Consider the following 23,730-nt stretch of genomic DNA (forward strand, 5'->3'; position numbering starts at 1 on the left):
TAAGACATAGTCCCTTTCAGAAATCTTTGTAGTTCAACTGGAAGCTCTGAAAGACCCCAAAGAGTGAATCTCTAAGGGTGTAATTTCAAAGCCCAGAGCAGGTTTCAGCATAGGAGAGATATTTTTCAGGGGTGCCTTCCAGGAGCATCTCAAATCACATCACTACTTTCTCATTCTGCCCCTCTTGGTCCACACAAGATGAACACCACTCAGATGCAAAACCTTCAGGGCATCAGTTCAGAGGTGACTAAATTCTCTACGTGTCATTCCCTCTAGTCTCAAAAAGTTCTGTCTGAAGACATATCTGAAGAGAGAAAATTAACAGGAGTAAAATTATTACAGTGTGTATCCAGCCTGCTTTTCTTCTGGAATGTGGCTTTTCCCCCTTGTAGTGAAGGGAGAACCAGAGAGTCAGCTCCTTTTAGCCTCCTAACAGCTCCAGGAGAGCCGGGAGTCAGGCAGGTGTGAAACCTAGGCATTCTGACACCGAACCTGAGGTTTCCCATCACCCTGGTGTTCCCCAAGCCTGGTTTGTGCTGGAATCCATGGGGAGCTACATCCTGTCTCCAGGAGATCCCAAGCCAGCTTCAGGTGGGACCCAAGCATCCGTGTTTTCAAAACTCCTCCAGCGACTCTGATGTGTGTTCCACATGGGGCCCTTGTGCCTGGGGAGTGGACATTGCTGGGAGGTGAGCTGCTATAAATCCCACAGCTGGGGCTTTGGTATCTGAACTTCTGGTGGGAGAAGTCAAAAGACTGGGGTTCCCATCCCGGCTCTCCCATGCCTTTATCATCTCACCTCTCTTAGACTTTGTTTCATCTATAACACTGAAATATAAACTCTTTCAAACAGGGTCATCTCCAAAGAGATGAAGTATGTGAAACATTTAGGAAACAAAAGCACTTTGTGCATTTTAGGTGCTGGAGTCATTTTTCTTGCCCTTTGGCTGAGGCTGAGTGATAAATACCAGGAGGCTAGAATCAGGGACTCCAGATGTGGGCGCTCATCTCCTGTCCCTTTCCTTCTCTGAGCCTCAGGCTTCTCATCTGCAGAATGGGGATGCTAGTGACTCCCAAATGTGTTGTGAAATGGGACGAGATGTAAGGCGTGAAGAAGAGCAGTTTCAGATAGTGCGAAGTGCTTCTTATCGCAAAGATCTGACTATAGCAGTTTGACCAAACTGGGGATTTGTTTCTGTCATGTAATGGAATTCCAGAGGGTTGGTGCTCAGGGCTGGCATGGGAGTTCCATGGACCTCAGGAACTGAGGCTCCTTCTCAAGTTGCACAACCTTTAACATGTGGCTCTCTGCCTCTGTGCTCACTGACCCTTCCCCCCAGGACTTCCTCCTGCGTGCCCAGCCCACAGAGAGGGCTGCTGAAGTGGAGGAGAGCTGATGTCCCCAGAAGCAGCCCCAGTCTATGCCAGGAAGGATTAACACCCCAGCTTCCTCCCCTAGGTAGGGAAGAAAGATAGCTGAAGCGTAATCTATGCACTCCCCCAGAGGGTCCCGATACGACTGAACCCAGATTGCTCATGATGGTAACTTGCTTAGCGACATACCTACCCTGTATGGACCTTCTTCCACCAAAGAAGAGAGTCCTGGTCCCAGATAAACTATTGGCACTCAAATCTTTGTCTTAGAGTCTGCTCCCAGGAAAGCCAGATGAAGGAAGACAGGCACCAACCTTTCAGATGAGTCAGCCCCTTTATTTATTTAGTTTTTGAAAGTCTTTATTGAATTTGTTACAATACTGCTTCTGTTTTATGTTAGTTTTTTGTTGTTGTTGTTGTTGTTGTTTTTGGCTGGGAGGCATGTGGGATCTTAGCTCTGCAACCAGGGATTGAACCCACAAGCCCTGCATTGAAAGGTGAAGTCTTAACCATCGGACTGCCAGAGAAGTCCCTGAGTCAGCCCACTGAAAGAGTCCCCCAGGAATCCCACCCCACGACTCCCACTTCTGTCCGTTGTATTTCCTCAGCTGCATCAGAGGCTGAGACAGTTGGCTGTTTGTTCAGGCATGTTGCTTTCCCAAATAAAGTCAGGGATCTGCTGGGGAGTCAGGGGAGGAGGACGGATGCCCGGCCGGTGTGCAGCCCCAGAGAGCTCTATGGGTGGAAACATCAGTGTCATACACATCTCTTGGCATCTACCTGCCCACACCATCCCAGGAGCCAGCAGCCTGCACATGTAGCTGAATCCAGCCTGGGGAAGGGAGATGATCTGGGCTGCTTTTCTCCTCTGTGTGAGCAAGCGCCCTTTTCTCATCTCTAGAGATGCTGAGACAGAGAAAGAAGCCGAGGGGATGTCTGAGTCTTTGCCAATTAGACCTATGATCTGGCAAGTGTGTGTGTGAGGAGAGTGGGCACCCTGTGGGTGACAGAAGGGCTCCAGAAGTGAAGTCAAATTAATGCCCATCATCTTCAGAGCCTCAGAGGTGGTGGAGGGTGGTGAGTGAGCAGGATCACACAAAACCACAGACTGTGATGTGCCAGCCCAGGGTGAGAGCGGGGCCACGGAGACGTGCAACACGGATGAATAAGCTCATTAACTATTTACAAAGGAGAGCTATTTCTAGCTGGGGTGGGCTCCAGAGAGGGCCTCCCACTTGAGCTGTGGCTGCAGTGCTGATGCTGTGAGGGGGTGGATATGGGTCCAGATGTGGGAACTCAACTTCTACTGCCTTATCAAGAAGGTACCTGTTCAGAAATTAAATGTCACTTGGAACTATTAAACACTCAACCTTCTAACCAGGTAATTCATTAGTGATGATACTAAGTTAGGGGGCTGTTCAGTTTAGTAACTGACCACCTAAAAGATGAAAATGTAAATGAATTGCTTGGTGAAGTTGATCTACTTGAGCTTTTTCATGAGCTAATGGAAGTGCATTCACAAGCCTGGGTGGGGAGGGGTGTATTCTGTGGCTGGGTGGGCAGAGCTTCTGTAAGTAGGTGGAGTGGGCTATAAGCTGTGTCCTGGGGAGTAGGTGGGATTTGGAAGGAAGAGCGGAGGGGTTAGCTGTTTTAGGTGGACCCAATAAGAAAGAGGCCAAGGCAGGAATGATCAGGCCTGGTCAAGACCCCTGAAAACCCTGGTGTATCAGTCAGTGCTGCCACGATAATAATGCTGCGTGACAAACAAGTCCAAAATCTCAGTAGCTTACAGCCTATTGAATCTTCTTCCTTGTGGGTGTACAGGTTGGTTGGAATTCGCTGGGTCTCAGCTGGGCTGGGCTCCAGGCTCCAAGTCTGGTTTAAATCTTCTCCATGTGTTTTGTTCTGGAGCTCAGGTATGGGGGCAGTGGTCATCCAGAGTATATTTTTCTCATGGTGATAGCATAAATGAAGAGGGGAGGTGAAGAAGCAAACATCAAGCCTCTGCCGGCAAAACAAGTTACAAGGCCAAGCCCAAAGTCAAGGGGCAGGGCGTGCACATCACCCACAGTCAGGCCATGGCAAGACTGTGGAGATTTCATTTTATTGGTATTTAGTTGCTCAGTCATATCTGACTCTTTTGCGACCCCATGGACCGTAACCCACCAGGCTCCTCTGTCCATGGGATTCTCCAGGCAAGAAGACTGGAGTGGGTTGCCATTTCCTTTACCCAGGGGATCTTCCTGACCCAGGGATCAGACCTGCATTTCCTGCATTGCAAGTGGATTCTTTACCACTGAACAACCGAGAAAGCCCAGTTAAAGAGAAGTGAAGGAATAGGTTCAACAGCTCAGTCTACCACACCTGGCTTATTTGGTGGAAACGCTATCTCTAGTGCTGCTGCTGCTGCTGCTAAGGTGCTTCAGTCGTGTCCAACTCTGTGCGACCCTATAGATGGCAGCCCACTAGGCTCCTCTGTCCCTGGGATTCTCCAGGCAAGAACACTGGAATGGGTTGCCATTTCCTTCTCCAGTCCATGAAAGTGAAAAGTAAAAGTGAAGTCACTCAGTCGTACCTGACTCTTAGCGACCCCATGGACTGGAGCCTACCAGGCTCCTCTGTCCATGGGATTTTCCAGGCAAGAGTACTGGAGTGGGGTGCCATTGCCTTCTCCGATCTCTAGTGCAGTGGGTCTCAAACTTGAGCACACATCAGAATCACCCACCAAACTTAGCACTGTTAGCACAGCGATGCAGGGCCCTACCCCCCTGGGTTTCTGACCCATTCAGTCTGGAGTGGGGTCTGAGAATCTACAATTCTAGCATATTCTCCCAGTGGTGCTGATGCTGTCCATCCGGGGCCACTTTTTGATACCCTCTGGTCTATGGAAACAATAGGAGGTTTGTTCAGAGAGAATGGAAGAGAGTAGACTGTGGATGGCCTGGAGTGTCACGCACAGTAGCTGTATTTACTGAGCCCTAACTACATTCCGTGCTGTGATAAATGGGGTCGCAAAGAGTCAGACACGACTGAGCAACTGAACTGAGCTGAACTACATTCCAGGTATTGTTTTAAAGATGGGCTGTGTCTTTCATTCTCTTACGTGGTACTTTAAGCCTGTGGCATTGCCATTTGATGGGTGAAGACTCTGAAGGATAGGAAAGCATTGTGACTTACGAGATTTCCCAGCTTGGAGGTGGTGAAGCTAGATTTTGTAGCTGTCCTGACTTCAGGCTTTCTCCTTTTGGCCGTGGGGAGCCAGTGTCAAGCTCTGAGGGGAGAAACGACCTGTGATGGAAAAACTGATTTGGAACCGGATGGTCTAGGCACAAACTGCACTTTGACTCTCGGTATCTAGGTTTTTTATTTATTCAACCAGTAAATACTTGTTGAGTGCCGGCTTTGGGGTCGAATCCACTCAAGACCATAGGGTTAGAACAAAATAGCAAAGCCTTGGTCTACAAGGAGCTTACGTTCTTATGGAGGAGAGGGATGAAAAATTTTAAATGTGCACTAGGAAAAGAAATAAGTAGTGTAAGGATGCACAGGGGAGCGCTGTTTTATATGGGTGGCCAGAGATGGCCTTTCTAAAGAGTGATATTGGAGCGGAGACCGGAATGCGGTGAGAGAAAGAGCAACGACAAAGGCCCTGGGGTAGGATGTCCTTGTCCTGTTGGGAGACGCAGCCAGACTCCCCTGCGTCTGGAGGGAGGGTGACAGTGAGTGAGGTCAGAGAAGTGGATGCGGCTGGATCGGGTAGGGCCTCACAGGCCACGGTGAGGCCTTGGGCTTTATGTGGGATGAGACGAGAGTCATTGCGGGGATGAGCACAGGAGAGTGGCATGATGCGATTAAGAAAGACAATTCTGGCTGACTACAGAATCTGGAGACCACAGCGGGCAGGGGCGGACGCAGGGAGACCAGGTACACCGTGGTTGTCGGACCCTCCTGCTCCTTAATGCCTATATCCATAAAATGGGAGAAGGACCCCTTCCACTGAAATTTCCCCTCCTGGGCTTGTTATGATAGTGGGAGGGAGGTCAGGGTGTGGGGATGTGAGTGAGCAGGAAATACTCAGGAAGGAAACAAAATGGCATCTTGTGATGATTTTTCTGGCAGAATCCTTGGAGCTGCGTCTGCCTGGCCCGGGAACCTCCCCGAGGCCCAGCCCACAGGCACGGCGGAGAGAGGAGTTTCCCATCTCCTCCTCCAGAGCATCACAGCTCACCCATCTCTCCCGCAACTCCTCCAGTCAGCATCCCGCCCTCTCCCCGCAAGTCCTCTCACTCTGATAGGGGAGTAATTATTTATGTTCCTGTTTAATTAGCTCATTAGGCATGTGCTACAGTATTTCTGAGACTAAATCTCCCTCTCTAGTGGCTTTTAAGAGCGTTTTTGCTGGTGCCTGGCCGCAGCGATTGGGGCGACCCTTGTGGGTTTGAGGGTGGCCGGTGGTCAGGGGCTGGGTTACCTGTGTTCTGGCTCCTGGGGTGTGTGTGTGTGGACAGGTGGGGAGGCTGCTGAGGCCCTGGGCATGGAGACAGGATCTTGGAAACTGCGACAGTGGCAACAGCCGGCACTGAACACCAGAGAGATATTTTTACCACCCGTCAGAATGCCACTGCGTGTGAGCCATTGCCAAGGGCTGCTTCCAAAGGCTGCTTTTCCCTCAAGCTTTGATTGTCGATCAAAGAAAGGTCTGTGTGGAACAGGGAGGCTTTGAAAATTCCCAGGTTGGCTAGGCTGGTGCTCCGCAGTCCTTTCCCTCTGGCAGAGAGGCTGGAAAGAAGCTTCGGTCCTGCGGCAAAAGTGATGGGTGGAGCCCGCCCTCCTGAGGTCAGGAAAGGAGTCCCCCCATTGTCCTTCATCTTTCCTAGAGGGGGCCTAGGAATAGAATCCCACCCAGAAATACTGCCTTCATGTAAGATCAGGAGGTCTGACATTGCACCGTTAGAGGTGTGTTTCTTTCCATCTGTCATGGGAGACACTCACTCAGGCGGTTTCCTCTGGGACTGACAGAGAGGATACAGACATAACAGGCCACCGTGGAGGGTCTAAGAGGAGGCAGCAGGGAGAGTCAGGAAGGGGTCGTTAGGAAACCTCGAGGCCCAGTTGCCTTGCGTGGACATATTGCTAAGGGCTTGAGAGAGTTCAGGGAGAGGGAGGGAAGTCAAGGTCTTGGGACTAATTTGGTTATTCATTCTTTAAAACTCTTTTGTGACTCTGTTCTTCTGTCTTTAAAATGGGCATAGTTCTTGCTACTCCCATAGACTGACAAAAGTCCAGAGTGAAAAGGGGACAGTTCAAGGTCATCCAGGCCCGCCTTCTCATTTCTTCACCAATCCTTGCAATGCCCACCACCCTTCCTACCCATCACCCCCACCCCTACCACCTTCTTGGAATGCTGACTGGCCCCACATGGGGGATAACTTCCAGACACAAGAACCCGCCCTCCTTTTTATTCAAGAGCCCAGACCACCGCTGGGTGCCTTTAAGTTGAGAGGTTTTTTTTTTTTTTTTCCTCCCTTACAGGCCCCAAACTTCACCTTTCTCTGCCACCTAGCCTTAGATTCTGTCTTCATCCTCATCAGGCATAACACTCATTCTTCTTCCACAATATTTAATTTTTGCAGATAATTCTTCTGGTTAACCTAGTACTATTTGTTTTTTCAAATTCAAGATCCTCCCTCCCTGCTGCCTTCCACTTTTAGTCATTCTAGAGGTGCTCATCTGCTGCTTATGATGCCAGGTCTGAGCCACTCGTGGGGAAGACAGCTGGGCACAGGACACCTTCACCCTTCTGCAGCTCATATTTCCCAGGGAGGGAGGCATTAAAGGACTGTGTACTTGTGTAGTCACTGATTCAGATACCATAGCTGTGATAAGCTGTGTAAGGCTTGGCAAGAGCAGATCCTGGGGAGGTCAGAGAAGGCTTCCTGGAGGAGGTGACCCAGAAGGTCAAGTAGGAGCTCAATCAGTGAAGAAATGTGGGTGGGACTGCAGGTAAAGGACTGCCGTGTTTGTCCCTGGAGCAAGGAGGGACCTGGGGTGTGTCCCTTGCTTCAGATGCATGTCAGGTCATGCCCTCCTGCATGTGTGGGATCCAGCAACTGGATGCGGCCTGACCAGAGCAGAGTGGACTGGGGCAGTTCCTCATGGGCCAGGGCCCCCCGCATCTGAAGGCAGCCTCAGGCCCCCTGGTCTCCTCTGATCCAACTCCCACACAGACAAGGTGGCCTACAAAGCCACTCCCATCACATGTTCTGCAGCCCCCACACCCCCTCCTCCCTGGGTTCTTCCCAGGATGAAGTGGCCCCAGGGATGTGTGGCCACCTGGTTGGTATGTGGGTATTATAAGTGATGTCAGTGTTTGGACATCACAACAAACATCCTGGGGTCCTCGAGTTCAAGCCTTCTTAATGACTTTTGATCACCATAAAACTTTTAAAGATTTACTCCTCTTGTTTTACATACATTTTTATGTTGCAAGTCCTTGTATGGGCTTGGTTGAGGGTCATATGTGTGTGTGTGCTTGGTCACTCAGACATGTCCAACTCTGCAACCCCATGGACTGTAGCCCGCCAGGCTCCTCTGTCCATGGGATTCTCCAGGCAAGAATACTGGAGTGGGGAGCCATGCCCTTCTGCAAGGGATCTTCCTGACCCGGGCTGGAACCCGTGTCTCCTGTATTGCAGGCGGATTCTTTACCATCTGAGCCACCAGGATAGCCCTGGTTGCTCCGGTCAGTGGTGAGTGGAATTATAAGTCACAAAGTCAGTTGGTGGGGGTTAGGTCAAAAGTACCGAGTGGTTGTGGACGGTCTCTTCTCCAGCCACGACAGTGAGAGTGAGAACCTACCTTTCTGAGAATTGGTTACGTGCCAGGTACTCATCTAAGTTCATTCATTAACTCATTTAATTCTTGCAACGTCCCAATGAAGAAGGTGCTGTTATGATCCTGATGAGAAAACTGAGGCCCGAAGAGGTCAAGGTGTCCCACCTGGGATTTGACTCCGGAGCCTACACCTCAAGGCCTTGATAATATGTACTTAGCATCTGAGTGCTTGCTGTGTGCTTCGCAGGACACCGAGCATGTGCACCACCCCTGAGAGGCAGCTGTTACGCCTAAGACGGCTTAACAGGGTAGGAATCTCTGGGATCAGAGAGGGTAAGTAAGCCGCCTAAGGTCTCCCAGCTTGGAAGTGGCAGAGCCAGAATTCAAGTCTAGGTTGGCTGTGCTCCAGAGAGCTCCTGATCCTTCCTTCCCTTCCCAGGACATGAGTTAGGATGGAGAAGAGCAAGGCAAGTGTCTCGGGGTCACAGGCGGTGTGTTCAGAATAGTGGTTGGTGACCACATTTCCTTTCCAGACAGTCTAGCTTCTCCTTCCCAGCCACCTGGTCTATTAGCAAACCCAGGTCACTCAGAAGCACCAGGAGGAAACAGGGGGAGTCTGAACCAGACTAGACCACCCCCCCCACCCCCATGCACACATAAGGAGGAACCTAGAGGAGAGGCCGGAGAGGGGGCTGCTTCAGGGAGGGGTCTCAGTTAAGACATAGGGAAGAACTTCCAGGCAGTCCTGGTGGTGTCTGGCGAGCAAAGCCAGGCTTCTTTGAGAGCAAGAGGCCTCGGCTGCCTGAAGGGCCTGGAGGGTTCCATCTGAGGCAGGCAGGCTCTTTACTCCTTTATGCTAAAAAAAAAACTGATGACCGTACCCTGGGTGTTCTAATGTGTGACTTGCCCTTTGAACCACGGCTGCCTCCTCCCAGGGCTGAAATGAAACCCAAGTCGTGAGTCCAGCCCTGGTGACTGGGGTGCTCCAGGGAGAGGAGCGAGACTTACGGCTTGGTCTCTGCCCTGTGTGAGCCATCATCCCCCGGAGCCACCGTGGCTGCTGCCTCCTCGGCCAAGCAAGGCCCAGGCCTAGCGCCGAGGGCCAGGGGGTTGCGGGGCGGGGAGGGGGCGCCGTGAGTCTCTGACAGCCCTGGGGCTCCCTGGCTCACAGAAGGCAGTGGAGGGAGCAGCCAATAGATCACAGCTGGGCTGTTGACCTTGAGTCTTAAGCAAAGTGAAGAATAAAAGGTCATATTTATTCCGGCAGAGCCATGGGAGCTGTGAAATATCAGAGTGTGAATAAAGACGGTGCTAAATCACTCACCGCCGCTGGGGACTTGGCTGATCTGTCTTCTGGCCCCATCATCACCCACTGGGTGAGCTGGGGCTCAGGATACTCAGAGAAGGACGGGAAAGAAGAGATGGGGACTCCAGGGGACCCTAACGGAATAGAGTGGTGCCAAGACCCCTGCGATTCATAGGCTTGTGGAGTGTAAGATGTCCCTTGCCTCAAGTGCCACCTCTGAATACCCCTGACCAGCCCACATGGAGCTGAGTCTACCCTCCCTACCAGCCCCCAGCCCTTTCACCTTCTTTTAACCTGCTATGCTTTTTCTTTTTCCCATAGCACACTCCACTTTGTAACATATTATGTGATTTACCAGTTGTGTTCATCACTTCCTGTCTGCCTTCTCCCTGCCCGGAGGGTCAGCTCCATGGGGTGGGGACTTGTGTCTCATGCCCACGGCTGGACCCCCGGCAGCGGCACTGGCACACGACAGATAGATGCCCCGTGAAAATCAGATGAGCAGATGAGTCTGGGAAGACTTCACCAAAAGTCTAATCACAACCTCTCACCAGGGAATAGTGGCGACTCAGATCCGGGATGGGGTTTGCCCCAGGCCATCCAGCCTAGTGCGGGCTGCAGAGCTGGGAGGTGAACCTGGGCACCTGCCTCTGGGGGGCTCAGGTGCTGTGCGGTCCAGGCTGCTCTCATGCCCATCAGAGGACGCGCTTGTTGGTCACATGCTATTAAATACTGGTAGGACCCCAGAGCCGTGCAGCCTGGGGTGGGATGGGCTGGGGTCTGGCTCGCTTCCTCCCTTGATTAAAACAAACAAACAAACAATGACAACCAAAAAAAACCCAAACAGATAGTAAATTTACTGATAATTAGGTTCCTAACCCCTAAGGGGTCCAAAACTATGGGTTCCATGACTGGAGGATGTCAGGGAATTTTCCTTCCTGGGAGTTTTCCAGGGGTGGAGGGGGAGTGAGGCGGTAAGTGTGCATCAAGCACCTTCACCCTCGCGCGGATCATTCACTCAATTCCATCTCCCAGGCTGTGACGGAGTGTAGTGGTCACAGCCAGCCTGAGCTCTGTGCCAAGCACTGTTATCGGTGCTTTTAGGCAGTTCATTCATTTCCCTTGCCCAACAGCTCTTCAAAGTGCATAGCTTCTGTTATGGTCCTCATGTTACAGATGAGGAACGGAGGCAAATACGCCATAAAATAAATGTTACTGTTCTGGGTGCTCTGGATGCAGTCAGCGAACAGAACACCCGGAGATCCTCAGCCTCATGGGGAAACCGGCAACAAGCAGGATGAATGGGCAGATTATAGACGTGCGGGGAGCAGTCAGAGTGCTCTGCCCAGAAGAATCCATCCACAGAGCAGGGTAAGGGGCACGGGGCTGGGGAGGGGTGTGAGCAGATGGCAATATTAAATAGTGGGGCTGGGCTGGCCTCCCTGAGAAGGTGACATGTGTCAACGACTTGAAGGAGGTGAGTCAAGCAGGGGTGTGCAGGAAGGGCATTTCAGGCAGAGGGAACAGCCAGCGTGAGGCCTCAAGGGTGGAGCAGGTCTGGGGAGCCAGGGTGGCTGCCATAGAGGGAGCTAGGGAGGGGCAGGGTCGGGGAGACGGGGCAGGGAGGTCATGGGGCCAGACCACGTGGAGCCTTGCAGGCACTTGGAGCATGTTTTCCCCATGCTGTGGCTTGTTCAAATGCTCGTCTCATTGAAATGTTCACGTTCCCTGACAGCCTAAAGCCAGCACTCTCATCTCCTCATGCACTAATGAGGCTTCAACCCTAGTCAGTAGACATGCACACCCAACACACCCACGCACCTGTGCACCAGTCAGTGGACACGCATGCAGCTGCCCCGCCAGGCTTCACCCTCCATCCCGCCTGTGTGGCTGGGAGAGTAGTAGACGGCTCACCAGCCTTGCCCCCGCTGCAGCTGCAGCAGGGCCCCTCCCCGGCCCGACCGGGAGAGGGAGGAAGTGAGCCTGGGGCCTCGGGCCTGTGCACCCCCAATAAACAGCGCTGGAGAGACTCCCAGGAAGCTCCAGACCTGTCTGTGCTGTGCTCATAGGATTACTTCGCTGTTGAGATCAGAGACCCAGGCTGGGGGAGGGGGTGAGGGAGGGGAAGATACGAATACCGCTTTTAGTTGTTCCCAGTTAAAACCATGAGGATGCATGGCTAGGCCCAGGCCAGCCTCACCTGAAAACTCCCAGCTCGTGTGGAAGTCCCACAGCGAAGTTGATCTTCCCACTCAGTGCAGGGGCACACAACCCCCAGACACCCCACCAGTGACCCCAGGCAGTTCACCTTCACCACTGCAAGAGGTCCTACTGGGAGGTGGGTGGGTTGGATGGTGTTTGTGCTCTCTATAGAAACTATGATGATAGTTAGTTGGGTGATAGGTAGAAGACAGATAGATAGATACGATAGACAAACAGATGATAAATGGATAGATGATAAAGTAAGCATTCGCTAGAGACGTACATGATCTATTGAATATATATCACATGTCAGCACCTTCCTTACTTTATTTCTAATTCTCATATAACTCTGCAGATTAGCTTTGCAGACTGCTTTTACAATCAAGACGACTAAGCTCTGGGAAGTTAAACACTGGGTAAAGATTATGCAGCCAGTAAGATGTGAGTCAGGACCGAAGCCCAGAGCCCGGATCTCTCTGATGTCAAATCCCATTCAGAATTGGGGACCCGGTGCCCGAACTCCCACAGCCCTTTGATGGCTGTGCCTGGCCTTCCCTCCTCATGCCTCTCCCTCACTCCCATCACCTCTCTCCCAGTGATATTCTTGTGGAGTTCTAGATGTCAGAATTGGACACTGGGACACAGAGAAGGAAGGTGACTTGCCCAAGGTCACACAGCAAGTCCATGAGAGAGCCAGGGTTAGAGCCTGTCCCTCCAGCTGGACTGGAGAATATTTGGTGGGTGTGGACGGTTCTGCTTCTCCATCCACTGGACAGAGTGGCCTCCCCATTGCCCACAGCGGTTTTCTGCCTACCCTGAGTCATGCCTTCCTGGTCAGCCTTCTTGTTAGAGGCAGAGATGTCCAGGGCAGGATCAGCAGAAGTGCAGGCTGGAGAAGTGCTGAGCAGGCTCCACGAGACCACCAGCTGAAAGGGCCTCTCTCTGCGGGGTAAGGCGGCGAGCATGATGGCCCTGCAGCTCAGTGAGCCAGAAGTCGAGCAGTCCCCTCGGTTGCCGGGTCCAGCCTCAGGCCTGTAACTTGGAGAACCTGTCAGTTTCTCAGTTCCTCATCCATGCAGAGCTGTTGAGGGTCCTCATTAAAAAAAAAAAAATGACACCTCACCTTTGCAAGCACTTTACCACATGCAGATAGGAGCTTGGTAGGTTTTCCCAACAATCTCTTAGTCTCACTCAGCTAGTAGCTGTCAGGGCCAGGGTTTGAACTCGATCTTCAGGCACCAAATCCAAGTATCATCATGACTGCTTTTTCTTTCCCAGTAAACTCTGAGACCTCTAAGAAACAGCACAGAGAAACATTTATTGCTAAGTTACTAAAGGTAATACTGATTACTGCTTTTTAAAAAAATTTGTTGAAGCATTAATTTAAAATGTGTGAATTCCTACTGATGGCTGCTTTTTATTGCACAAATATATCTTGAGCACTGCACTCAGTACTTAACAAATACTATTGTGTTTAAGTTTCAAAAAGATACTGTAGGATCCATGCTATTAACCCATTTTGTAGGCAAGAAAACTGAGGGAGACTTAGAGATGTGAAGTGACTTACCTACATTGCATGGTCAATAAGCTTTTTTCACCCTAGCACAGACTTAACCTGGGGAGTGATACAGTTCCCTTTTTCAAGAAGCTTCTGATCTGATAGAGGGAGGGGATTACAATGGCAATGGCACCCTACTCCAGCACTCTTGCCTGGAAAATCCCATGGACAGAGGAGCCTGGTGGGCTGCAGTCCATGGGGTCACTAAGAGTCCGACACGACTTAACTTTTCACTTTTCACTTTTCACTTTCATGCATTGGAGAAGGAAGTGGCAACCCACTCCAGTATTCTTGCCCGGAGAATCCCAGGGACGGGGGAGCCTAGTGGGCTGCCATCTATGGGGTCACACAGAGTCGGACACAACTGAAGCAACTTAGCAAGTAAGCAAGCAAAAGGCAGCAAGCATCTTTTTGGCCACTTTGTTACTGTGCTAAAATATACATAACATAAAAATGTACCATTGTAACCATTTTTAAGTCTGTAGTGCAAGAACCTTAAGTATATTTGCATTGTTGTAGAACCATCACCATCATCCATCTTCACTTTTCCATCATCCTAAACTGAAACTCTGTACCCATCTGATGCTAACTCCCCATTCCCTCCTCCCCCAGCCCCTAGCAAACATTCTTCTACTGTCAGTCTATGAATTTGACCATTCTAGGTACCTCCTGTAAGGGGAGACACGCAATATTTGTCTTCTGTGTCTGGCTTATTTCACTCAGCATTATGTCCTCAAGATTCGCCCAAGCTGTAACATGTGTCAACATTTCATAGAAATGCGGAATGTGTCATGAATTTGCGTGTCATCCTTGTGCAAGGATCATCCTAATCTCTTCTGCATCATTCCAATTCAAGTATATGTGTAGCTGAAGCAAGCACCGTCATGACATTTTTAAGGAGTTGGTGCCATAGGTGACTTTGCCTCTGCGCAGTGCCCCTGGGAAATCACAGATCTGCTGGCTGGGCAGGGTTGTCTGATCAGGTACATCCCTGGGTGGCACTGACTTGGCATCTGCTGGCTGTTCTAGTGCATTTGGAGGCGGCTGGTGGGGAATCTTCATTTTGTTCACTCCTGTGTTTACAACGAGGTATAATTGGTCTGACACCTTCTGTGTTTCTTCTGTAAGTGATGAATTGTTATTGAGCAAGTTTTTCTCAGCTCCTCGAGGAGATAAATGGCAATGATCATCGCCGTCGTCATCGTCATTGGGGTACCAAGTGGCCCTGGGAAGGAGAGGAGGGGCAGTAGTGTTTTCCCCAGCACACATCATGTCTCACACTCACTGCGGGAGGTTGGTACTGCTGTCCCCATTTCTCATTGAGCAAACTGAGGTTCAGAAAGAGGAAAAAAGTGACTCTGAGTTACACTGTTGGTTGGGGGCAGAACTAGCCTTCAAAGAGAGATTTCTGCCAGGTTCCAAAGCCCACAGTTTTTTTTTCCCTGCGATGTGCTGACCTGGTGACTCAGACGATAAGGAATCTACCTGCGAGCAGGTGACCCGGGTTCAATTCCTGGGTCGGGAAGATCCCCTGGAGAAGGGAATGGCTACCCGCTCCAGTATTCTTGCCTGGAGAATCCCGTGGACAGAGGAGCCTGGTGGGCTGCAGTCCATGAGGTCGCAAAGGGTCAGACACGACAGAGTGACTAGCGCTTTGCATTTTGTATTGTGCTGACCCAATCCTTGGGGGTTGGAAGCTAAGGACAGTTAAATGCAGAGAAAAGTTCCACATTCCCAGAAACTCGGATGCGGAGAGACAGAGAGAGAGAAGGATAGAGAGAGAGAGGCCTGGTGTGGGCAGGGGGCCTTGCCTGGGTGGGCTCAGCCAACAGTGGTAGAGACGTGACTTCAGGGAGCAGGATGGGAGCAGTATGGGTTAAATGTGGGGAATCTCAGGGCATTTCCATTAGCCGCCTGCTCAGGGTGAGCTGTGGGTGCGATGCCGCTTTCCGAACAGAGTGTTGTCTTGGGGTGGGGGGGGCCTCAGGAAAAGTAGGGTCTACCTGGGGGAAAGTGACGCTTTTCTCAGAGTTCAAACCCACCCCCAACACTCATACATGCAGAGAAAAGGGCCAAAGATAGATGGGTGTGTGATCAGAGGGGCGCAGCTGGGGTGCAAGCTGGAGAGCGAGTCCCGAGGAGATGGTGGGGAGGGATGGAAATGTTCATTCCGGAGAAGTGGAAACACAAGGCGGGGTGAGAGAGAGGCTGCACAACTTGGGAAGTGCCAACATATGTTCAAGAAAGAAATGCCTTGTCCCGTGGGTGTCCCCATGGGGTTGAGCTGGGGCCGGTGGGACCAAGCAGCAACTGTCAGACCTCAGCAGCGAGAGCAGGAATTCTGAGCTGCTCAGAGTTGTGTGAAGCTGGAGGCAGGGCTGTCTGGTGTGTCCGTGGAAGTGTGTGAGTGGAGGGCCAACAGCCAGAGGGGTCAATGGCCTCCTCGGCCCACCCTTCCTGTGATCTCTGAGTGGAGGTGGCAGAGGGAGGACCAGAAGGAGCTGCAGCATCATGGCGGGTCAACCGGAGATGGGCTGGGCTGGAGGGCTGGGCCGGAGGGCTGGCTGGGCCAGTGCAGAGTCCGGCCGTCAGAGCTCGGCCAGCGGGCCTAGAGTGGGACTGTGTGCCTGCTCCCCAGCTAGTATTTAATCTAACCTCAGGCTGTGGATTCATCCCTGGCCTCGTTGGGACCGGATGACCCCCCTCAGTCAGAACTGTTAGCATCCTCTAAGCTCGTGATGGACCAGGGACACAGTTTCAATTGTAGGCACTGGCTCATTTCATCCTGATAGCAATCCAGTGAGGGAGGCTCTATTCTCTGTCCCCCTTTACAAAGAGGCTAAGTGGCTTGCCCAAGGTCACAGCGCAGGTGAGTGGTGGCACTGGGCTTGGAACCCTGGGGGTCCAGCCCCAGGCTCACACGCTGACCTCTCGGCTTTACCCTCTCGATGAAGGGGTGCCATGGAACAGGGAGGAATTCCTGCCCTGACACTGTGGTCTCAGCCGAACGTGGAGGCTGGTGGTTTCCCAAACCCTTGGCAGGTAGCTGGGTCTGTCACAAGTGCCGGGTCAGGGAGCAAAGGCAGGGCCTCCCCAGGTCAGATCCTCACCTGCCATCAGGTAAGTCCTGACTCTGGGGAGGTGGGTGAAGAGGCAGTGTGCTGGGACTTGGCTCCCTTTGGTTTACTTTCCAGTAATCTCTGCAATCACTCAGCCAGGGCTGAGCGAACGCTGTCACCACGTGTCATCTGAAAAAGACTTTTGGAGTCACATGCGGCCAGAGCAGGGGGGACGGGGTAGGGGGAGACATGCTGCTGAAGCCACGACGCCTCCTGTCGGCCCAGCCAGGATCCAGGCACCTCCCACATCTCCCATGAGATGCTTGCAAGAGATTTGCCAGCCACGAATCCTTGAGGCCTGGATTTCCACTGTCAGAGATAAACGTTACTTTTAGCTCAGCATCACCCAGTCTTTTATATAACAAACCCTCCAGTGGCTCTTACTGTGTGCCAGACACTGATCCAGGTTCCTCATGAATCATGACTCACTTAAACTTTATAACATCCCCATAGAGCGGAGATTATAAATGCCTCATTTTACAGAAATAGGACATTTCTAGGAAAATAGGCCCAGAAAGGTAAAGAACCAGTAAGTGATTTCAGCTACGAAGGGGCAGAAGCAGTGTGTGCACCCAGCATCTGTCTATCTCCAGGGTCACCATGGCCCTCTACCACCTCTCTTTCTAAAGGTGTCTACTCCTGAGAAGGGTGACAGTCATAATAGTGATTGGATTCATCAGGGACTTTTCTTAACAGAGACACAGCAGAAGTCTAAGGATAGCTAGTAGATGAAAAGTGGGAATGCAGGCACACGTTATAGCAAGGGGGACCAGAGGGCCCAAAGCCTCTCTGGTTTGGCCTGGGGCTGGCCCAGCCTGTGGACTGTGGGTAAAGGGAGGCTGCTTGGAAAGGGGCTGGACCACAGGCTGAGTGACAGGCAAAGAGTCAGAGCACTGTGGGGGAGGGGCGACAAGCTTGAGTCAGGCCTGGGGGAGCCCCAGAGAGACCCCAGGGAACCTAGAAGTCCCAGGATCCAAGGGAAGCTGGAAGAGCTGAAAAGAAGGGCTGAAACTCTCCAGAGTCACGGAGAGAAGGCCTCAGTTCAGTTCAGTTCAGTTCAGTCGCTCACTCGTGTCCGACTCTGCAACCCCATGAATCGCAGCATGCCAGGCCTCCCTGTCCATCACCAACTCCCGGAGGTCACTCAGACTCACGTCCATTGAGTCCGTGATGCCATCCAGCCATCTCATCCTCGGTCGTCCCCTTCTCCTCCTGCCCACAATCCCTCCCAGCATCAGAGTTTTTTCCAATGAGTCAACTCCTCTTATGAGGTGGCCAAAGTACTGGAGTTTCAGCTTTAGCATCATTCCTTCCAAAGAAATCCCAGGGCTGATCTCCTTCAGAATGGACTGGTTGGATCTCCTTGCAGTCCAAGGGACTCTCAAGAGTCTTCTCCAATACCGCAGTTCAAAAGCATCAATTCTTCGGTGCTTAGCCTTCTTCACAGTCCAACTCTCACATCCATACATGACCACTGGGAAAACCATAGCCTTGGCTAGACGAACCTTAGTCAGCAAAGTAATGTCTCTGCTTTTGAATATACTATCTAGGTTGGTCATAACTTTTCTTCCAAGGAAGACAGGAAGCTCGGATGCCTGGATTGAAGCCTACAGGATCAATTGTCCTTCTTTGGAGAGTGTCTGTGTGCTGGGCCCACGTTTTGGGGAGTGCCAGGGCTCACATGGGAGATGGCAGGATTCCTACCACCTGCTGGAGAGGGGCATAGTAAGAGCCTCGCTGAGCTGAACTCTGAGATGGTGGGCTGCTTCCCAGCTGCACTGTCCAGTGTGGCAGCCACTGGCCACTTGCGACTGTTGAGCCCTTGAAATATGCCTAGTGTGACGGAGGAACTGAATTTTTAATTTCATTTAAATTAGTTTGAAGTTAAATTTAAAAGGCCACATATAGCTACTGCATTGTATTTATTTTATCTGTTAGTTGCTCAGTCGTGTCTGACTCTTTGTGACTCCGTGGACTGTTAGCCCTCCAGGCTCCTCTGTCCGTGGGATTTTTCCAGGCAAGAATACCAGAGTGGGTTGCCATTTCCTTCTCCAGGGGATCTTCCCCACCCTCCTACATTACAGGTGGATTCTTCACCAACTGAGCCGCCTGGGAAGCCCAGCTACTGTATTGGGAAGTGTCAATACAGAACATCCCCTTCATTCAAAATGTTTCTGAGGGGCTACTATGTGCCAAGTATTGTTTGAAACGCTGAGGAAATATCGGGAAGCAAAGGAGACAGAAAACCCTGATCTTAACCCTGAACTGAGATTCTAGTGGAAGGAGAGAGAGGGAGATAATTAACAGGAAGCCTAGTAAATAGGCAAATGATAGTGTCTGTCAGGCCATAAAAATGCAGTGGGAAAAGACAGAGCAGAGTAAGGGGCTTGCAGGGGGCAAGGTAGAGACGGGGAAGCTGGCAGTGTTAAATAGGGCAGTTAGAGGAGGTGACATCGGAGCAGAGCTGAAGGAGATGGGGCAGGGAGTGTATGACGTCTGGAGGAGGAGCACCCAGGTAAGGGCAACAGGCAGTGCAAAGGCCCTGTGGCAAGAGCACCCTTGGCAAGTCTGAGGGGTAGCAGGGAGGCCAGGTGACTGGTGCAGAGTGGGTGGGTTGAGTAGGATGAGGCGAACTGGGAGCGGTGAGAGGAAATCACAAAGGGCCTGTGGGGCACGTAAGACTCTGACTAGGTGAGACAGGCCTCACCGGGGGCATTGGGCAGAGGAAGGACTTGACCTGACCTGGGCTTTAACAGGATGCACTGGCTGTTTGTAGAGGAGAGGTGGGGGTGGGGAGCCAGGGAGGTCATCTGAGGCCGCTGCAATCAGGAGTTTTGATCCCCAGCCCCGCCTGCTGTCCTCAGGGGTGTGGGAATGGATATTGGGGTTCTCTGCCTCAGAATCTCACTCCTGTTGAATGCGGCTGCTTTACTTCCTGATGGGCAAAATCATCGCCAATAAGACAGAGTGCCTCAGGCACCCAGGTGAGCCCCCGTGTTCTCAGGAGGGGCAGAGGCTGTGGGGCAGTGACCGAGCCTGGCCCCTGGCCCTTCTCAGAAGCTAATGAGAGGCTCTTGATCCTCAGAGCCCTCACTGAGTCGAGCCGGCTCTATGGGAATCCTGTTCTGAGGAGGAGCCACAGGCCTGCCCCTGTTATCACTCAGGGAAGGCGAGCACCAGAAGAGGGGACTCTGTGATACATACTGGTAATTACAGTCCTTCTCTCTAATTGCTCTCTGATCCCGAGACCAGAAACGACAAATACAAAAGACAGGTCCTTACAGACCCACAGCAGTCTGTCCTGCTGAGTTTGAACACAGCCTCAGGATTCTTCTCAACACCAGTGCTTGTCTGATCGTTGGAGCTGGCACACAAGACAAGGCCTCCAGAACCCAGCTCCTGGCTGCTGATTTGGTGACTTCATTTCCCACCACTCTCCCTTTCCTTCACTCTGTTTTGGCCAAATCGGTCTTCTCACTGTCCCTGCCTCAGGGCCTTTGCACTGGTGGTGGCTCCCTCTATGGGAAAACTGCCCACAGAGAACCCGGCAGCCCCCTCATTTCCTTCAGGCCTCCCAGAAGCTTTCAGAAGCAGTAGGACAACACTTACCACTCAAGGAACGCTCATCTCTAATTAGCTCTGTGGCTTCAGGTCGATTCAGTTAATTCTCATCTCTAAAATGGGGAGCATTATTATGAAAGGTACTTCAGGGTTATCAAGAACATTGATTTAGAGTGCTGGATTCAAATCTCGGCCAGGCACAAATGTTTTCTCTGTTGAGCGGATCATTTAACTCCTCTGAGCCTTGATTTCTTCTTCTGTAAAATGAGGGTAATAACAGTACCTCCCTCATAGAGTTGCTGTGGGGATTAAATCAGTTAATATAGGTAGAGTGCTCAGAACACTGGTTGGCATATAGTAAGTGTTCGATAAATGTCAGCCACCATTGTAGTAGTATACGTTTGTGTTTTTGTGTTTTACTTGCTGTCAAACAGTTAGCTAGACACTGAGATTTGTTTCTGCTATGAGCTGATTCTGCCCAGTTCAATTCAAGGTAATAATACAGTATCGGGAAGATCATGCTGGGTGGCCTTGGCAGCCCTGGCTTACAAAGCTGGCTCAGCAGCCTTCCGGCTGTGTGAACTTGAGCAGGCGACTGATCTGCCTGAGCCTCAGTTTCTTCATCTGTAGTGTGGGGATAATTATTCCTACTCACAGAGTCAGTGTGCAGAAACAGAGAGACCTTGCCTATCACGTGCTGGGTGCATAGTATGTACTCAATAAATCATATGCCAGATAGACCCAGCCGCAGGGGTTCTGCTCCCTTGCAGCTGTGCAGGGAAGCCAACCAGCCCCTTTGGGACTGGCAGCTAGAGGGAGAGGCTGGGGAGCCAGGCTGCTTGCCTTGGTTTAATGAGGCCCTTTCATGTGCCCTGAGATGTCATGGCCGGCCAGGGAGCTTGGCAGGCTGGTGATTCTGTGAAGAGCCAGTAATGAGGGTGCAGAGCCAGCGAAGTGGAGTGGGGGCAGCTTGACGTGGTCTCCAAATTAGTGCCGGGGCTCAGCAGGAGGCCGGTGCATTGCTGATGGGGGAGGGGAGGGGGAGGAGAGAGAAGGGGGAGCACCTCAACGTGCTGGGAGCTGAGGGGATGGAGGCTGGGCTGAAAGACGTGGTGTCTGCTCCCAACTCCAGGAAGGCAAGAACTGCATTTCTTGTGTAGACACCAGCACCGACTGCTTCCTCTTACACAAACACACACGTTCCCCTTCAGTCACCCGCCCCCCCATACACACTCACCCCCTCTCTTTTTCTCTGTCACACGCCTACACATAATGAACTCCTCAGGGTCACCTCATCATATCTGCAGGGGGCTGGATTAGTCAGGAGAGGCCAGCTCCTGGGGCGAATGAAGGCAAACACAAAAGGCTCAAGCACGGGGGAGTTTGTTGTTTCAGGGTGGTCTCCCGGGTTTGTCAGGAGGCCTTCCTCACATGCAGATTTGGGCACCAGGTTTCCAGTGCCCCTCGGGTGGGCCAAGGCTGGTCACCGCACCCAGGTCCAGGGAGAATGGAGCAGAGACTCCCCCTCTTTCCTGGCCTGACCCAGAGGTATGCACACTGCTGCTGCCGTGTTCCCTTCGCCAGAACTCACCACCTGGACAGCACCCAGGGCACAGGTGTCTGGGGAGTGTGGCCTGGAGTGAGCCCACGAAAAGGGGGCAGTCGTCATCGGTGGTCCACTCACAGGCTTTGCCCCCAGGCTCAGGTGGCCTCTAAGAGCCTCTCTCACCCCCATTCCCAGATGCTCCAGGAATGGCATAGCTTTAATGGTAGTAGAGCTGCTAGCAGCTTTAAAGGCAGCAGCTGGGGAAGAGTAGACTTGGCCTGCAGCGTCTCTGGGAGAGGCCATGTTGGGGGGCCCCCTCAGAAGTACTGGGGGGCATGTGGAGTCTCTGGGGCACTGAGGAAGCTGGGTAGAAGAGGGACCTAGCAGGGACCAACACTATGGAACCAGAACCTTTGTTTACCATTTGTATGTGAACACCTACACACACACACACACACACACTCAGGCAGTCAACTCTCAAATGCACACACACACACAAATACTCAGGCAGTCAACTCTCAAATGATAGACACACAGTCATGTCCCCCACACATCTTTTCACACACACACACAGACACACATTCACTTACACTCACACAGTCCAACACGTATCTACATGCAAGTTCATAAAGATTGTCAGGGGTGCCCTTCAAAGATGTAGAAAAATGCCTTTCCAGGAAGATTTCCTTAAGACCAGCCAGTGTCTGAGAGTCACCAGCCATCGTATTATATTTAACTAAGAATCCCTCAAATTTGTACAGGCCTTAACATTTAGCAAAGCACTCTTTCATTCACTGCTCAACCACAGGGTAAATATTTACTCAGCAGGGACTCAAGGCCAGATACTATGATTGGCAGCAGAGATACAAAGATGAAGACACAGCCCAAGTCCTCCAGGGATTCACAGGCCTCCGTGGAGAAGGGCTCTATTGGAGGAAGGCAGGAGGGGCTGTGGGAGCAGAGAGCAGAGGTGGGGTCGGACGTGACGCTGAGTCGGGCCTTGAAAGACGAGGTCACCAGGTGGGAAAACACAAGTGATTTCCAGGATGGTGGTCCACTCTGTGCAAAGTGCCAGGTGGTAGATTTGGGGAGTGATGAGTGATTTCGAGAAGGTGGCAAAATGCTTCCTTCAGCTGGAGTTCTACTAGATAGATGTGATGCCGCTGACATGAAGTAAGGACAGTTTTCTCCAGAAATGCAAGGAAAAAACAGTCTTTTCCTTCTTGTCGTGTAAAGTGTATGTTCTTGTGTCACCTAGGATTCAGTCGGGAAAAAATGAACACTCTAGATCTAAGACGGAATCTGGTACTGGGGTTGGGTTCCAGGTGATGGAATTGCTGAGGGGTCAGCATCACAGAGATTAGCTACAGCCGGAAGCCACTGCCACCACCCACCCCACCCCAGGACTTCAGGTACACGGAGGAGATGGTTTGATCAGAGCCTAAGATCCAGGTCTATCTGGCAGGAGCTAGAACCCCTGAAGGTGGGATCACAGAGGAGGCTCAGGAGCTGACAAGCAGATATCACTTGAAGCAGAAAAAGAGGAAGAAATACCTGGCTCTCCCCTCCTCCTACCTGCTAGGGCCTCCATTGGCCAACTCTACCTGGGAGGCAAAGGAGCTTGGGAACAGGCAAGGGAGTCTGGGAAATGTAGTTCCTCGTCATTCAGGAGCGGGCAGGTGAAGGGAAGACAGAGAATAACCAGTATGAGAATGGTAACCACTATGAGAGAGTGACCAGTATGCTCCTGTGTGATTTCCTCTGAAGCCTCTGCTATCAACTGTAGAAATCAGCTGTAGATTTATTTACTAGTGTCAAACCGAATAAACAAATACCAAAAGAATATTAATAGGGGGGGAAAAAAAAGGAGGAAAAACAGCTCAGAAGCAGCCACTTAAGGCTTGTTTTGTTTTTCCTGGGTAAGCGCTTGGGGTGGCAGTTTTAAATTGCGCTTTAGAGCGTATGAGCTTAATTAAATTTAACACTTTGGAGCAACTTAAAATAGCAATTCATGTTTTCAACTAAAAGAGATGTCGCCAGTTTATGTGATGGAAAGAAATCTATCAGGATTTCAGGATGAGTCTTTCATAAAGAGGGCTGTGACCCAATCGTTGTGCCAGATATCTTTTTTTTCCCCTTTTCTTGCCTCTCCAGATCCATTTGCCCGTCCTGCCCACTGCTGTGTGCCCTGAAGGGCTGACCAGTGTGCGCCTGTGAACTCTGGCTTTCA

At 51.5% G+C, this 23,730-nt stretch overlaps 1 protein-coding gene and 1 non-coding gene across 2 annotated transcripts in view; one reads left to right on the top strand and one right to left on the bottom strand.

Annotated features, from left to right (window-relative positions):
* The window catches only part of LRFN2 (leucine rich repeat and fibronectin type III domain containing 2), a 42,811-nt gene that overhangs the window by 12,333 nt on the left and 6,748 nt on the right, over window positions 1–23,730 (top strand). The window lies entirely within an intron of this gene.
* Window positions 14,048–14,154, bottom strand: LOC128057047 (U6 spliceosomal RNA). Its single transcript, XR_008200240.1, has one exon. It is a non-coding gene; the product is annotated as a U6 spliceosomal RNA (small nuclear RNA).

This window comes from Budorcas taxicolor, chromosome 11 (genome assembly GCF_023091745.1).
Source record: "Budorcas taxicolor isolate Tak-1 chromosome 11, Takin1.1, whole genome shotgun sequence".
Lineage (NCBI taxonomy): Eukaryota > Metazoa > Chordata > Mammalia > Artiodactyla > Bovidae > Budorcas > Budorcas taxicolor.